Source organism: Neophocaena asiaeorientalis, unplaced genomic scaffold, assembly GCF_003031525.2.
Source record: "Neophocaena asiaeorientalis asiaeorientalis breed wild unplaced genomic scaffold, Neophocaena_asiaeorientalis_V1.1 scaffold423, whole genome shotgun sequence".
NCBI classification, from domain to species: domain Eukaryota; kingdom Metazoa; phylum Chordata; class Mammalia; order Artiodactyla; family Phocoenidae; genus Neophocaena; species Neophocaena asiaeorientalis.
This window is the reverse complement of record NW_020174133.1, coordinates 349124-362676: the sequence shown is the minus strand read 5'-3', so window position 1 is coordinate 362676 and position 13553 is coordinate 349124. Positions and strand designations below refer to the sequence as shown.

The 13553-nt window shown below is 34.0% G+C and overlaps 1 protein-coding gene across 2 annotated transcripts in view; it reads left to right on the top strand.

Annotated features, from left to right (window-relative positions):
- Window positions 1-13553, top strand: part of ZNF148 (zinc finger protein 148) — a 126364-nt gene that overhangs the window by 35031 nt on the left and 77780 nt on the right. For both annotated transcript variants that reach the window (XM_024754738.1, XM_024754737.1), the window contains exon 3: window positions 3916-4051. The gene's annotated coding sequence lies outside the window, so the exon portion shown is untranslated. The remainder of the gene's footprint in view (window positions 1-3915; window positions 4052-13553) is intronic.

Genomic DNA, 13553 nt, shown 5'->3' with positions numbered 1-13553 from the left:
GGCTTTGTAGTTTGCTGCATGCGGGCTTTCCAGTTGAGGTGTGCGAGCTCAGTAGTTGTTGCACACGGGCTTAGCTGCCCTGCAGCATGTGGGAACCTAGTTCCCCTGACCAGGGATTGAACCCACGTCCCCTGTATTGGAAGGTGGATTCTTTACCACTGGACCACCAGGGAAGTCCCCTAGTTTACTCCTTTTCTGATTTATTAAAGTGGAGGCTCATGTCATTTATTTGAGACTCCTCTTTCTTAAGTACTGCTCGAGCTACATCCCATTGATTTTGATGTGTTTGTTTTTGTTTTCATTCAGTTAAAAATATTCTCTAACATCTCCTTTCTTTTAATTTCTTTTTTGACCCATATGTTATTCAAAATTGTGAAGTTTAATTTCCAAACACTTGAGAATTTTCGTTTCTAACTTAGTTGATATCTACTTTAATTGTGTTATGGTTGGAGAACATACTTTGTATGACTTCAGTCCTTTTACATTTATGAGACTTATTTAATGGCCTAGCATTTGGTCTGTGCTGGAGAGTGTGTACCTGACAACAATATGTATTCTGTTGTTTGCTGGAGTTTTCTATATGCCAACTAGGTATAGTTGGTTGAGAGTGTGGTTCAGATTTTCTATATGTTTCTTAATTTGCTGTATAGTTATTCTGTCAATTATTTAGAGTGGGGTATTGAAATCTCCAATGCTAATTGTTGAATTTTCTATTTTTCTTTTTAATAATGTTAGTTATTGTTTTATTTTTTTAGGGCTCTTCATTATTTTAGGATTTATAATTATTATAATATTTTCCTAATTTATTGACTGTCATTTTGAAATATCTTTCTTCATCTCCAGTAATATTTGTCTTAAAGTCTGTTTTGTCTAATACTAATATAACCGTGCCATCTGTTTTATGGTTACTCTTTCCATAGTATATATATCCTTGTTCTGCATCTTTTTACTTTGTCTTGAATTTAAAATGTGTCCCCTTTTTGTTTTTGTTTTTTTTGCGGTACGCGGGCCTCTCACTGTTGTGGCCTCTCCCGTTGTGGAGCACAGGCTCTGGATACACAGGCTTAGCGGCCATGGCTCATGGGCCCAGCCGCTCCGCGGCATGTGGGGTCTTCCCAGACCGGGGCACGAACCCATGTTCCCTGCATTGGCAGGCGGACTCTCAACCACTGCGCCACCAGGGAAGCCGTAAAGTGTGTATCTTGTTGACAGCACATAGTTGAATCTTGTTTTTGTCCAATCTGGCAGTCTCTGCCTTTCCATTGGGCTGTTTAGACATTCATATTTAATTATGGACATGGTTGGATTTACATTTGCCATTTTGCCATTTGTTTTATATATGTCTCTTATGGTTTTTGTTTCTCTGTGCTTCCTTTGCTGCCTTCTTTTGTGTTAAATGTTTTTTAGTGTGCCATATTAATTACTCTATTGATGTCTTTTCTAAATATAATTTAAGATATTTTCTTTGTGATTGCTATGGTGTTTACATTATACATTTTAACAGTTTGCTTAATATTAACACTAAGTCAGTATCAGGAACTTTGCTCCAGTATAGCTCCATTTTCTCCTTCCTCTATTGTGCCACAACTTATATATAAATAAATAAATAAATAAATAAATAAATAAATAACATTCATATATGCTACAAACCCAGCAATACAGTGTTATAACCATTGCTTTATAGATTCTTATATTTTTTAAAGATGTTAAGAGAAGAAATGAAAAAAATGTATTTTATAGAGTTTTTTAGTTTAACCCACATATTTACCATTTCTGGTGTTCTTTTCTTCCTGTGTATTTAAGTCTGGTGTCATTTCCTTTCAACTTGATGGACTTCCCTTAGTATTTCTTGTATGACAGGTCTGCAAAAAATTCTCTCAGTCTTTGTTCATCTGAGACTATGTTTATTATGCCTTCATTTTTGAAGGGTAGTTTTGTTGCCTTCTTGATTGACAGGTTTTTTCTTTCAGCACTTTGAGAATGTGATCCCACTGTCTTCTGGCCTCTGTTGTTTCTGATTGAAAGTCAGCTGTTAATCGTATTGTGGTTCCCTGCACATGCTGAGTAATTTTTCTCTTTATGCTTGCATGATTTTCTCCTTGTGTTTAACAGTTTGGCTATGATGTGTCTAGGTGTGTCTCTTTGTAATTATTCTCCATGAGATTCATTGAACTTCTAAGACTCATAGATTTGATTTCTTCTAAAAAATCAAATTTGGAAAATTTTCTGGTGGTGTTTTATTAAAAAAAATTATTTTCCCTGCCCTTTCTCTCCTCTGGAACTCCAGAAATGTTGATAAGTTGTTCTCTGAGGCTCTGTTCAGTTTTCTTCAATTTTTTTTCCTCACTGTTCTTCAGATTGGATAGTTTCTACTGATATATCTTCAAGGTCATGTATTTTCTTCTGCCATCTTGAATCCTGTAGTAGATTTTTTGTTTTAGTTATTATACTTTTCAACTTCAGAATTTCCATGTGGTTCTTTTACATAAATTCTGTACCCTTATTGAGAATTTCTTATCTGTTGATTGTTTTCATAATTAAAAAAAGTTAAAGATGGGTTCTTTTTTAACATGTCTATAATAGATGTTTTGAAACCTTTGCTTAAACCAACATCTGGGGATGCTCAGAAACTGTTTGTTGTGATTGCTATTTTTCATTAATGTGGGTCACATTTTTCTTTTCTTTCTTTCTTTCTTTTTTTTGGTACACCTTATAATTTGTTGTTGAAAACTGGGCATTTTAGATAACATATTGGAGTAATTTCAGATTGTGACTCCCTCCCTGCCTGCCCGGGTTATTGTTACTGTTGTCATTTTGCTATTTATTTATATATGATACAATCCTAGTGAAAAAAAATTCTTTTTTGAGCAAGAGTTCATCTGCAAAAGTAGACATGTGTGAATATGCAGGAAAATTCTGAAATGAAAGGATACTGAGGGGTAAATAGCTCCATCAGAATTTAAAGTTTAAAAAAATATGGATACAGTGTTGAAATGTTTTAAAAAGTGAATGTATTATACTTTCTGAAGTACAAAGATGGACTTATTACTGGTATGTTTTAGGTGAGAAAGACTATTCTTATTGCCTTTGCACCACTGTAAAAACTGATACAAAATCGTAAGGTGTGTCATATCATCTGGTCTCCAAGCTTTCTGTGGAGGAGTAAATACAAATTATTCTTAATAGGTAGGAATGTAGTATTTTTAAAAACCTCTATGGTAGGAAACTCCATAAACTCTTTAGTCTGTTACTGGGTTCAGAAATACTCACTGACAGGAAATTTTCTTCTTGTGTATAGCTTATGTTTTTCATTTTAATTTTTTGGGGTATGGAACATAGTCTCCCTATGATTATTCCCATTTTTGTCAGCTTTTCTAGTCAAAGATGACCTTGGTGATCATATTTCTGTAGGTATTTAGTATGATTTTACAACTGTAGTCCTTTCTACTGTGAATACATGTACATTCTGTACAGGACTAGTTCTGTTTGTTATTTTTAAGGCCTAGAATTGTGTTTGCTTCTCTCTTCACTTCATAGCCTTTACAAAGCAGATAAAAATAGTGTTATTAAGTGAGTTTTTAATCACTGATTTCTCTTTTGTAAACGTGTAGGTCTATAACCTTCTGAATCTCCTTCAATATCCCATGTCTCTGAAGTTGTACACTCCAGATCTAGGCAAATTATTCTTTACAAGGCCAGGGTTATTTCACAGTTACTACTTATCACTATCGTATTTTCCCAGTTTCAGATTTAAAAAGAAGTCATTGCACTGGTTATTCAGGCATAGCTCACTATTTACAAAGAGTGCTCACTTCATTATGCATACCAGTTTGTCCATGTTATATTTGTACAGTATTTTTGTCTCAGTAAGTAATGTGTTTTGTTTGTTGTGTTTTATTTTTATTTTTTTTGTAGGAATTGGATGGCATAAATGATTGAAGTGGTATTGAGGGTCTCTGAAGCCTATGAAAGGTAGAAACTCAACCATGATTTCTTTTTCAACTCTACAGCATTCCCTTCCTTGAAGTCTTCATTTTTACGTTAGTCTCAGGTAACTTCAATACTTATTTTTCATAATCATGAATAAGTAAAATTTTCAAATATGAAACCTTTTTTTTGGCTGCTAGAATTTCATGTTAAGTTTGTATAATAGTTTCTTTATGTTGTAGTATTTATATCTGGAAGAAACTTGGGATTTAATATTTTTTCTTGAGAAAACAGTGTTAAGAGAAAATTGATGAGTAATGATACAGCTTTGGGTTTTAAGTTTAGCCCAAGAAAATATGTGTAGCTTATTATGTAATCTTAGGTGAAATTTAAGTGGGAAGGTTTTTCCTTCTTTAACCTTTTTCTTCAGCAGGGTTTATTGCATTTTTCACTCACCTGTCATAAACGCATACATACCCACATTAAATTTTCCAGGATTTCCAGGGAAACTATTTTCATATGTGGGAAAATTAGACCTATTAATCAAATTTAATGGTGTTTGGCATATAATTTTTTAAATGTGAAAAAGCATATGTTACTGTACCTTTGTACATATTGTATGTTTTCCTATGCTAATATAAGGAAGCAGTCATGTAGATAATTTTAATAATCATTTATATTAAGTATTAGTTATTCTATCTTGTGGTCCAAGAGGGTTACCATCATGTCTGCCAACAGAAAGAGGGAAAAGGAAGAACATTTCTTTTCCTTTTAGGAGAGTTGTGTATATCATTTCTACTTATGTCCCATTGGCTTTAACTGTTACATGACCACAGCCAACTGCATGGGAGGCTGGAAAATGAGTCTTACCTAGGTCATTGTGTGTCTTACTTAATATTTTATTATTGGGCAAGAAGGAGAGAACAGAATCTGGGGGGATAGCTAGTTGTCTGTCACATTAGGGTTTGTCAGATTTACTTTCCATTTATCTAGTTGGACTAACATTAAAATATAAGTTTTAAATATTAAGACATATTAACTCTTGGCCTGTGACAGTGCTTTGGAAATTGTTTTGAGTTCTGAGACAATTTTAGTTTTGTGAATAGTCATCATGGTTCTTTGATTAAATACTGCTGTCTTGATGTCATAAGGTGGAATAAGGTCTTAAAAGTTAAAAGTGACTTTTGAGATAATTCCTCATTTTGTTTCACTGCCATTAGGTTGAAATGGTTTGTTTAACATTTTAGAGTCTTAAGGCAAGGATGAGGGGCTTGGGTGAGAGGATCTTTTTAGCTACACATAAAGCTAAATGATGTGTAACTGGTTCCTTCTAACTCTAAAAAAATCTATTATTCTAAATGTTTAGATCTCATCAGAACAACTTATTCCCAAAGACATTATATACTTTATATTTTTGTAGATGAAAAATATTTCATTGTAATTACATTATATGGTTCTTGGTCTGTTGTAAATACTGTATTTTGAAACAAGTATCAAATATTGTATGTTTCGATTAGAGAATTTATTAAAGGGTTGGAAATTAGTTGTCAGTTTTCCATCATATTTTATGTCAATATCAACATATATTAACCTAGGTACCTTTTTTTTTGAGACTTGAGATAACAGTTAGTTTTGGTAAATTTTGTATACTTGTATCGAGTATTTATATTAGGCCTATTGATTTAACTTTATTAGAAAATGGTTAGAAGACATTTTCGGTGTTTTTGGCGTTGAAGGCGATGAACGCATTTTTAGTTTTATTTTACTTCACAAATAGGGTTTGTATTGTGAAGTGAGAGCATTTATCCAGTGTTTAAAAATTAAAATTTTGATTTAAATAGTTAACACTTTTCTGTTTTGAAATGAGTCTTGGTTATTACATAGTACATATTAAAAATAGCTTAGTGTGTAGGGAAGTTTAAGAAGTATTTTTAATGTTTCTTTTAATTTACAAAACTGTAGAAAATTTATAGTTTCCTAATAGAGTAAGTATTTTTAATACGAATGTTTGAATTGTTGGTATTGGCATAAAATGAGATGGATGAAACATCTAGATCTAGCAGAATGTAGGGTTCTGTTTTGCTTGGATCTTTTTTACCTTTTCCCTTTCCCTCTCCTTTTAAAGATAAAATATAGCTGTTTCTCAACAAACAGTTGCCATAAATTTGATGTCTTACCATTTCTAAATACCACTAATTTCTTGTTGTTGCATTGTTTTAGGAGACTGGTGATGAGTATTTGGAATGGACAATATGCTTAGATTCTGCTTTATTTGAGCGGGGCATTGGGCATATAGAGATGCCTGTTAACTTTGGCTTAAATATTTATAAATTATTTTTCTGTGGTTAAAAAACGATCACAGGTTTTTATTTAGTTGTCATATTGTGTAAAGTGATTTATCTTAGTCTGTAAATTCTCTTATTAAACATCTTTTATTGTTGCTAGCACTAATAAAAAAGGCCTTTTTGTCTAGTTGCCATTATTGTAAATGATGCTCCTATTAGGATGTTTTGAATAGTAACAATTAAAAATCAAAGGGCATAGTTTACAAAATATGCTTTATAGATGCAAAATGGTAGTTATACAAAGGTGTATCTGAAGGGGTTTCTGAGTGTAGAGTATCCCTAGATAAGAGCTAGATTTTGTTTCTAAATTAGAGATGAAGCAGTTTTTGCTTAGATCAAAACTATACTTTTGAAGGATGAGAGGGAATAGAAAACTTCTGAGGAACGACAAATGGCAGATTGTTAAATCCATTTTGATCATGGGTTTCTTTGTAATACCAATTTGACCTTGAGACTGATTGATACTTGTATTTCTAATGCTGATATTTGTAAGGTGTAATTTCTCACTGACTACATAGGTTAGAAATATTAATATCCAAATTAATGTAACTGGCATCCTCCAGACAGCAAGGAGTTTGTTGAAAATACTTTGAATCAGAAGTAATTTGTGAAATCTAGCTTTTTTTTTTTTTTTAAATCTGTTTCAGGTTCCTTTGAGTACTTCTCCTTAGCCTGTGAGTGAAGTTTCTTTATAGATTGAATGGGTTCTGATACAAGGCAGGGTATTGATTTGGGAGAAGACTTTGAGTTGGAAATTACTCTTTTTATAGAAAAGAATGATGTTTAGGTTCCTAAGCTTGCCAACTATAATCTGTTTTGACTCATTTAGTTGAAGTTTTACATTATTCAGTAAATGTTGATGGAAAATAATATTACAGCCAAACTCAGTAAATAAAACAAAAAAGCAGTATCTTTAAGTGAGATATATTTTTTTCACACTTGAATGCAGATTCATTTAAAGGTGATAAAGTGGCAGATCAATATTCATGTACATTCTGAAGGGGAAAGTAGGTGCTTTCAAGAATATTAGAGGATTATGGCACAAGCCTTCAAATCTGTTTTCACTTTAAAACTTACAGCCCTCTTTTCTTTGATACAGGTATATCTTTAGCATAGCTCCTACATTTATCAGCCATATTTAGGATTATTTTTTTGATTTCCAAGTGAAAATGGGAAAGTAAAGGAAAAAGAAAAAGAGATTTTCCTAAAGTAACTTGGTAAAGGTTTGAAGAAAGAATGGAAGGATTAAGGGGGTATATGTGAACCCATGAAAAAAGAACGAGGAGAAACTTACTGAGCTGTGAATAATAGGTAGAAGTGGAATTTAGGAATTGTGGAAGGTGTCTATGCATGCTGAAGAAGAAAAGGGATTCTGTGTCACACAGAATTCTCCCATGGTAGCCATGCAATGGTAGCCAACTAAGGATTGCTTTACCAAGCCAAGCAGTGGTGACAGGGTGGCTTCAGAGTGGGTGGGTGAGAAGAGAATGAGTTCAACGAGTTCTTAGTGTCCAGGGCCTTTTCAAGACGGCTAGTACGGTATGGTAAAAAGTGCATTAAACGAGGTAAGTCTGTTTTCAAATCCCAGTTTACATGCTAGCTTTGTGACTTTGGGTAAATTCCAGTTTCTTCGTCTGTTAAATGGGGATATACTATTACTGTCTTGAGTGTCACTGTAAATATTAAGTGAAGTAACATATCAGTGTGCCCAGCGTAGTGTCTTACATCTGGTAGATCCTCAACACATGTTAGCTGTCTTTCTTCTCCAGGTTATGATAATCTCTGAATTTTATAATATAGACTCAAACCTATTAATAAATTTGGAAAGAAATTTTCCTTATTAATTGCATAGAATTCCCATAAAAAACTCAGTAAGCATTTTTAAGTTGAATTTCCATAATTTATAGAATTCCCATAAAAAAAACACAGTAAGCATTGTATAGTTGATTAAAAATGAGTAGTAGGGCTTCCATGGTGGCGCAGTGGTTGAGAGTCCGCCTGCCGACGCAGGGGACACGGGTTCGTGCCCCAGTCCGGGAGGATCCCACCTGCCGCAGAGTGGCTGGACCCGCTGAGCCATGGCCGCTGAGCCTGCGCATCCGGAGCCTGTGCTCCGCAACGGGAGAGGCCACAGCAGTGAGAGGCCCGCGTACCGCAAAAAAATAAAAAAATTTTAAAAATGAGTACTAATGCCCAACTTGTTCATATATTATGCTTCTGTTAACTTTGTCCTCTGAAAATATGAAAAAGCCCTGACTCAAAGCTTATTTACTCTATTTCAACTTATACAGATCTATAAAGCATAGTTTCTAATTGCTTGCACACAGTTGATTAGAAGCATTAAATTAGAAGGTCCAACAAGAAGAGTCAACTGTCTTTTCTGGAAGGCAGGAGAAAGTGATGGCTGATAATTTATATTCTCTTTAAGTACCGCATTGCCATTAGGCTTAAATGACTAGGGATTTCTTAATCGGCTGCAATTTGGATTACTTTCACACAGCTGAACCAAACATTTTTCAGTACGAAAGGATGGTGGGGGTGTGTGTGGGAGAGGGAGAATTGAATGGAGCAGAAAGCTGAATGTGGTCCCCTCAATATTCCTTTTACTATACCTTCTAGCTTCTCTGGCAGAGGGATGGAGATGAGGGAAGAACAAAACTTGAAAGGGGGAAAAGAATGCAGCATTTGAAGTAATCTGCTAAAGGGGGCTTTCAGAGAAATTGGCCTGAAGTGGGCCCCTCCCTTCCTTCCCTCTCTTACTAAGTTCTAGTTTTTAGCAATCTCTGTTCTGGGTAACTCCAGAAGGAGTGCCGTCTTACCTTTAGCTGAATTAGTTCTAGAACATCATTGTCCACCCTGTCTTGGATCATAACAGCTCTGCGGTTTTATATTCTTTGTCAGCTGCCCAAGGTTCCTTCAATTGCAGAATAATGGGTCATTTACAAGGAGCTCAGGGCGGCTTATTGCTTATTACTCCACCTAGTCCTTCTTTTTCCCCATTTGACAGAGGCTCCTGGGAATGCAGATTAGTTGTTTATTTTGTTTTTTCTTCCAGAGCAGCCTTTCATGTAAGTGACATGACTTAAGCATTCTTTCTTTGTTTCTCTCTCCTGTGTAGTATTCCTGACACCTGAATTTCCATTAATTGTATAGACATTTGGGTCAAAAAACAGTTGGCTTTTTGAAGTTTTAGCAGGAAGAGACATTTAAATATTCACATGTTAGTGCAGATTGATAACATCAGTTTCCTTTCTTTATACTCAGCTGATCCTTCCTGAAAATATTGAAATTAGAGAAGGAAAGTAGCCTGTGTTAACTTTTGAGCATGGGACCTTTTGCTGTATTTGGGTTTTTGAATGTGCAGAGAAGCACATAAGAGCTTTGACATAGATCATGTAGGATTTACAAGGGGGAAAGTTAAAGATAGTAAGTGCATATAAGAGAGCTTCAAGGACAACAAAAACCATACTTTTCTTTATCATTTTTCTTAGGGTAGCTTTGTCCTTTTCCCATTTACCATGGGCTTAGTGAAATTAACTTTTTTTGTTTGAGAGCCTTGTTTATTTCCTGTCCGGCTTACTCTGCCCAGACTCTGGTTGAGGTGTGTGATACAAGTGGGGCTCACTTATTTGTCTATGTATCTTCTTCTTGATTTTTTTTTTCCCACTTAATATATCTTGGAAAACTTTTTACCCAGCACATATAACTACCTCATTCACTTTAATGGCTGTGTGTATTCCAGTGTATGGTTGAATCATAATTAATTTAACAAGTCTTCTATTATTGGATGCTTAGGTTGTTTCCAGTCTTTTTCCATTAAAAGGTCACACCAGACATCCTTGTACATACATCTTTGGTTAATTTTTATGACTAAGCACATACATAGGATTGTATATACTCCTGGCAGTGAGGTTGCTGGCTCAGTGGTACATACAGTTTTCATTCTGGCAGATTTTCCAAAACTAACTTTAAAACCTTGTCAAAGCAGAGTTCATTGATACTGAAATCTGTGTTGAAATCTTTGTATTTTCTGGTATTTAAGGGAAATTGTCTCAAGAACAGTTTTTAGGCTAGCCAGTAATTTGAAATATATGGCTTAATTTGGGGTCATAGGAATAAGAAACCATATGTAACAAAGAGCGATTCCTTTTTCTGTATATATGGCCTGTTTTCGAGAAAATTTTTGAGGAGGTCAAGTTTGCCTTCATTAACAGTATTTCCACTTCCTGTTTTATTTACTACCTGTATATTGAGGTGTGGTATCTTCCTGTTCCAAATCCCTCATTCTGGCACTTTTTTGCAAACTTGCCTTTTTCCCCCCAGATATTCTCTCTCTCCAAAGTACTTTGACTTCCTCAGTACTTACTGTTTCAGCCTGATGTTAGGGATAAGGTTAGTTTAAAAAAATTATGTTTTTATGTTTATTTTAATAGGCATATTACATATTAACACAGTATTATAGGTATAGTTTTAAATAGTATACATGTATTAGGATATGATAAATTTTAAAAAATTGATGAGGTGCATGGCAAAAAACATTGGAGATGAGGACCTCTACTTAACGGAACTATAGACCTTGCATTGGGTTAGTAAGCCAGTTTCAACTTCAGCTAATTTTTTAAAAAAAGTTCTGTCCTAGGTCAGTTTGTCTAATGTCTTTTATTAATGTCTTCTTTTAATAACTACTTCTTTTACTTCTCCCGTATTCTTTAAAAGCTTCCAAGGGTGTGGGTTTTTTTTTTTTAATAATGATGTATGTGGCAATAGCAGATTTCACAGCAATAAGGAGTGGCTTTGTGTATATATACGTCCCTTTTAAGTTGGGGGCTTTCCAAATCCTTTAGGAAAACAATAAACAGAAGAATATAATTGATTTGGTAAGGATTTCCAAAGAAATAAGCAAATTTTAACCCTAAGAGACTTAAATTTCACTTAGTTGTGGGATAGTTTATTCTCTAGAAATGTGATAAATAGAATATTTGAAGAGGACAGTTATTTGGTGATATGTTTTAAATGTTTGTCCTTTAGACTACTTAAAGATTTTGGAAAGAGAAATTAGATTCTTGTTCCTTTGTCCCATATGTATTCTGGACTTAACCATATTACCTGGTACCAGGGAAGACAAAGTTAGCAAGTATGAATGATATTTTTATTTACTTTGCTGTTTATATGAGCTGTTTTTTGAGCTGTACATTTAAGTAAAGTTTTCTCCCTAGATGATAACCTTAGTAAATGAAAGAGTATTTAAATTTCAGTAGTGTATTTGAATTTAACTGATCATTTATCTTACCTCTGAAAGCTATGATCAAAGTAGTAACCATTACTACCTGATTGATTTGGGAAAGAGGTGACTAAACTGAAACATAGTTAATGCATTTACTAATTGTGGGCCCGTCGTGTTGGGGGAGTGTGTGTGTTTATTTTGCACAATCTGATAAAAAGCAAACAGTACCAGTGTTCTGACATTCTTTGAGATGAAGTTTCTTTGGATTTCATGATTATTGTTATGCTAGTTCCTCAAGTAACACAATGGAGTGCGAATTTTACAGCAGTGAAAGTTAGAGGATTTAATATTGCCTGTTTTTTCTATAATAATGGAAAAAATAAGATAATGTAATTATTTAATAGTGTCTAGTTCTTATCGTGACCTCTTAAATTTATTTAATCATGTGCAACTGTTTAAGAATATATTAGTAATGAAAATACTACTTTTTCCATTTTAACAAATTTAAAAGCATTTGAAAGAATAAAATTTTATTATAGAAAGTTTTCAAATTAGAGATAAATGTAAATATGAAAAAAGCCTGGTAATTTCACCACCCAGTGGTAATATTAATATTGTTAGCATTTTCAATAAATCTGTGTACAAACACATATTTATACACACATTTCCCTTAATATCAGGCTTTTTCCCCAAATTTTCAAATATTTTTCAAGAATATTTTTTGACTGTATGGATATTTTTTGAATTCCAACAGACTTTAACTTTTTACTGAAGCATAAATTCAGTAAATTTGAATTTATTTATTCTGGCAGAAATGTATGCATATCACAGAGATATACATCTTAAAATTTTACAAAGTGAGCACACCTGTGCAATCAGCATTCAACTCAGGAAAAACATTGTCAGTTTCCAGACCAGGTGCCTTTTCCTACCTCCTATCAACAGCCTCTTCACCCAAGGATAGCCATTTTTCTGATTCTGTTTTTAAGAAAAACATTGAGGTATAATTTATATACAATAAAATTCACGCATCCTAAGTGTACGATTCAATGATTTTTAGTAAATTTACTGCAGTCTAGTTTTAAAACATATGTATGAATATAATTTAACCAGTTTCATTTTGTTGAATATGCAGTGTAATTCCAGTTTTTCACTATTGAAGTACTGCTATAGTGATTTTCCATGCATATCTTTATATGTACTTCTGATTTCATCAGGATAGGTTCCTAAAAGTAAAGTCACCAGTTCAAAGAATATGTGCATTTTTATGGCTTTTGATACATGGTACCAAATAACCTTTGAAAACAGTTGAACTAATACACTCCCACTGTCAGTAGATGAGTGTCTTTTTTTTTTCCCCCTGCCACCTCAACGTCAGGTGTATTTTTTTGTGTGTGTGTGGTACGCGGGCCTCTCACTGCTGTGGCCTCGCCTGCTGCGGAGCACAGGCTCAGGACGCGCAGGCTCAGCGGCCATGGCTGATGGGCCCAGCCGCTCCGCGGCATGTGGGATCCTCCCAGTCCGGGGCATGAACCCGTGTACCCTGCATCGGCAGGTGGACTCTCAACCAGTGTGCCACCAGGGAAGCCCAAGGTGTATTTTTTAAGAATTATTATCAGTTTGGTGGATAAAATATGGTTTTAATGTTCATTTCTTTAATTACTACTGTAAGTGAATATTATTTTATATATTTAGTGACTATTTCTAATTTTTCTTTATGATTTGCCTGATACTGTTCTCTCAGTTTATTTCTTAATGTTATTTCTATTTTTAAGATATTTTAGTATATTAAAGGATGTGGATCTTTCTGGTGTTACAAATACTTTCCCCCAATTTGCTTTATGTCATGCTCATTTTTCATAATGAAATAGATTAGGATTTTGTGTCGTAATGTCAAAAACAAAAATTTGTGTTTTACTCTACCAGCCTTTGGAAATTTATCGTGGTAATTTTTAAATTGGAGGCAATATTGAATTATATGAATAAAACTTTTATTAAAGTGTGTACCTTTCATAATTTGAAATTTTAAAAATTCAGGTAGACATATAAAACTAATT